Here is a 4,312-nt window from a genome sequence, read left to right as displayed (position 1 = left end):
GGTTAAAAAATCTGGATAAGCTTGAGCTAGAAGTGGTATTTGAGGCTTGAACTTTACAGAATTTGAACATGCTGAAACTGCAAAGGGACTCCAGATGGAGGGAACAGCAAGAAGGAAAGCACAGAGAAAGAGAGACAAAGGGCCTGCACAAAAGGTAACAGACATTGCTTTGTGAGGTGTAGATATCTTGAGATGGAGAAGTCCAACAGGCAGTGAGAAATTTTTATAGAAGTGTAGAACTAGGAATCATCTGTGTTGAGGAGGTGATGGACAAAAAGGAGGAAAATATCTACAGAGAAAAGATGATACCAGAAGGTTTTAAAGATCACCTCAAAGTTGAAGAAGGAGAGAAAATAATAACAGATGGAAAAAAACTAGAGCCATGAGGGGATAGGGAGGACAGGACAGTGTATCCGAGGACAAGGGTTCACAGGTGATGAACTGCGTAATATGAGAACCAAGAAAAGACAACTTGCTGAGGCAACTAGATGCTGACTAACCTTCAGCAGAGCAGTTTCAAGAGAGGGAAGGGTTTTATGAGTAAATCAGTTTAGTGAAGGGAGCATTCTTCCTCAGACTGAGTGCAGTCTCTGTGTCCTCTTGATGTCTCTCCCTAGAGACTCTTCAGCCAGGGTGAAGGGAGGATTCCTTTTCAAGAAAAGATGCCTGGATGGTTCAGCACTCTCAACTTTGATATACTCAACCAATTTGCTCCTGTTGAGCTAAAAGAACACACTGATGCTAGATTTAGAGTCTCAGTAAATAATCAGGTGTGTGGAGCTCAATGCCTTTTAGTTCTGAAATACTAATATGGTCAGTTTTGATGGATTCACGAGATGGGGTAATGTAAGCTGAGATAGTAGTGTACAAATGTAGGTATTTCATAATCTAAAAGATAGACTACATTTAGAACAGTACTGCATCTTTATTTATTAAACCATCCTATTTTTTTCAAGTAGTTGAAAATAGGCTTTTGTGAATGTTTATTGTTAGTTTCTTTTGTTTCTGTCTTTAAAGATTCAGTACCATGGAAAGATTTGTAGGCTGCTCAGAAGTGACAGACACTCGAGTGGCACTCTTTTGCAGAGAAGCTTTTAAAAGACGAAAACCAAAAACTTCCCAGCCTGGACTGCACAATTTGGGTTAGATTTTAAATTTTAGGTTAATAATAAATGGAGCTCAAGAACACAAAAAATAAAGTAGGTTGCACCCTTAATGAGTGCAAAAAGACAAAAGCTAAATTTAAATTTTATTAAACATAGAATTATCAGAAACCGAGAAGCCACCTTTTGATGATATGTAAAACTGAAAAGAAAGTGTTCCTTTAAAAAGAATTTTCTACCTATTTTGAAAAGATTTACAGTAGAGGGAGCTGTAGGAAAGAGAGAGATATTTCAAATTTAAGTTTTCAAAACTCCATATGGACAGTTAAAATTAGAATTATCAAGCACAAATTATCGTTTTATATAATATCAGAAACTTCTGCAACAGGCATCTGGGGAAATCTTTATTTTGGGAAGTATCAAGTATTACATTGGTTGCTTTGGCAGTGGTTATACTTGGAGATTTCATGCTCAGTTTTCTCCCAAACTTGTCAATCTCCTTCTCTTCTAGGGAAGGATAAAAGAAGAGGCAGAGAAAAGTAAAAATGTTTCTACCATACTATTCTGGAATTTTTTTTTTCCTTCAGGACACAAAAGCCATGGGAAGAAATGTGCTTCTCTAATACAAGTATATAGGGTGAGCAGACATTTTGGTGTGCTGGGGACAGTCATAATTGACACCTTGTAGCGGAGAAGGCGATGGCACCCCACTCCAGTACTCTTGCCTGGAAAAATCCTATGGACGGAGGAGCCCGGTAGGCTGCAGTTCATGGGGTCGCTAGAGTCGGCCTCAGCAGTCGCCACAGGACTGGAAAAGGTCAGTTTTCATTCCAATCACAAAGAAAGGTGAAGCCAGAGAATGTTCAAGATATCGCACAACTATACTCATCTCACACACTAGCAAAGTAATGCTCAAAATTCTCCAAGCCAGGCTTCAACAGTATGTGAACTGTGAACTTCCAGATGTTCAAACTGGTTTTACAAAAGGCAGAGGAACCAGAGATCAAATTGGTAACATCCATTGGATCATAGAAAAAGCAAGAGAGTTCCAGAAAAGCATCTACTTCTGCTTTATTGATTATACCAGAGCTTTTGACTATGCGGATCTGTGGATCACAACAAACTGTGGAAAATTCTTCAAGAGGTGGGAATACCAGACCACCTTACCTACCTCCTGAGAAATCTGTATGCAGGCCAAGAAACAATAGTTAGAACTGGACATGGACCATCGGACTGGTTCCAAATTAGGAAAGGAGTAGGTCAAGGCTGTATATTGTCACCCTGCTTATTTAACTTATATGCAGACTATATCATGTGAAATACCGGGCTGGATGAAGCACAAACTAGAATCAAGATCACCAGGAGAAATATCAATAACTTCAGATATGCAGATGACACCACCCTTATGGCAGAAAGTGAAGAGGAACCTCTTGATGAAAGTGAAAGAAGAGAATGAAAAAGTTGGCTTCAAACTCATTATTCAAAAAATGAAGATCATGGCATCCGGTTCCATCACTTCATGGCAAGTAGGTGAGGAAACAATGGAAACAGTGACAGATTTTATATTTCTGGGGCTCCAAAATCACTGCAGATGGTGACTGCAGCCATGAAATTAAAATACACTTGCTCCTTGGAAGAAAAGCTATGACCAATCTAGACAGCGTATTAAAAAGCAGAGACATTACTTTGCTGACAAAGGTTCATCTAGTCAAAGCTATGGTTTTTCCAGTAGTCATGTATGGATGTGAGAATTGGACCATAAAGAAAACTGAGCACTGAAGAATTGATGTTTTTGAACTGTGGTGTTGGAGAATATTCATTTGAAGGACTGATGCTAAAGCTGAAGTTCCAATACTTTGGCCACCTGATGCAAAGAGCTGACTCATTGGAAGACACCCTGATGCTTGAAAGATTAAAGGCAGGAGGAGAAGGGGACAACAGAGGATGAGATGGTTGGATGGTATCACTGACTCGATGGACTTGAGTTGAGCAAGTTCCAGGAGTTGGTGATGCACAGGGAAGCCTGGTGTGCTGCAGCCCATGGGGTCACAAAGAGTAGGAAAAGACTGAGCGACTGAACTGAAAGTGAAATGTACTGAACATCATAGCTTAGTGCAGCCTATCTTAAATATACTCAGAACATGTATATTCGGCAAAATCAACTAACACAAACTATTTTATAATAAAATGCTGAATATCTCATGAAATTTATTGAGATAAATAAATTTTATCTCAGAAGGAAGGAAAAGAATTTACAGCATGTTTGTATGGGGGCAGAATGGTGGTAAGTGTATGAGTTGTTTACCCCTGTGATTGTGTGGTCCACTGGAAGCTGTGGCATTGCAGCTGTCCAGCATCACAAGACAGAAAGTAGGACAAATCAATAGCCCCGGGAAAATGTCAGAATTCAGAATCTGAAGTATGGTTTCCATTGGATGAATACTGCTTTTGCCTCATATAAAGCTGAAAAATCGTCAACCCTCTATAAGTCAGGAAATGTCTGCACTGAAAACAGAAGTTTCAGACCATGTTTTCAGGGGTCATTTCTATAGCTCATTATGAAAGAAGTTTCTCCTATGTGAAGAGCACCCAAAACCCTAGTAAGCTTAGTGCTCCCTCCTGAGTGTGAAGATTCTTTTTGGTGTTTGTTCTGCAACTGCCATTTGCCATTGATGATCATTCTTCTCTTCCTTTGGGGAGCAAGAGGGAGAGGACACTGCCTGAGTAAAACAAAGGACAAGAAAAGAAGTTTCAAAGTACTTTGTAATTAGCTGACAAACTGCAAGAACATGAAATTACAAAAAATGTAAAATCAAAACAATAAAATTAGTGACATCAGTTGATATGATTTTATTTATTAACTTTATTCTTTATTTATGAGAATTTAACTGCTTAGAAATAAGAGTAAGGTTTTTCATATTTTAAAATTTAACTAGAGAATTGTTAGTCATCTTCAATAAACCAATTTGTACTTTTTTACTCTTTCTCCTCATGAGAGGAAAGGCTTCATATAATCTTTGGTTCAAGTTAATGAGCACACTGATATATTTCATTTATTTTAAAGACAATGCTAAGGTCCATTTATATAGAATACACCAAAATTCCTTTTCTAGATTAACTACCAAACTATCCCAACCCCACTCAATTCCAATTAAATTTAAGAAATAATTGTTTTGGAGACATAAATTGATGGAACAGAATAGAGAACC

The 4,312-nt window shown here is 38.2% G+C and overlaps 1 non-coding gene across 1 annotated transcript; it reads left to right on the top strand.

Moving 5' to 3' along the window:
* The first annotated feature begins 3,624 nt into the window (after window positions 1-3,624).
* On the top strand, window positions 3,625-3,829 carry LOC129659751 (small nucleolar RNA U3). The gene has a single exon (XR_008718224.1). It is a non-coding gene; the product is annotated as a small nucleolar RNA U3 (small nucleolar RNA).
* Window positions 3,830-4,312: the final 483 nt, after the last annotated feature.

This window comes from Bubalus kerabau, chromosome 8 (assembly GCF_029407905.1).
Source record: "Bubalus kerabau isolate K-KA32 ecotype Philippines breed swamp buffalo chromosome 8, PCC_UOA_SB_1v2, whole genome shotgun sequence".
NCBI classification, from domain to species: domain Eukaryota; kingdom Metazoa; phylum Chordata; class Mammalia; order Artiodactyla; family Bovidae; genus Bubalus; species Bubalus kerabau.
Note: the sequence above shows the minus strand (reverse complement) of the source record. Positions and strands in the feature narration are given on the sequence as shown.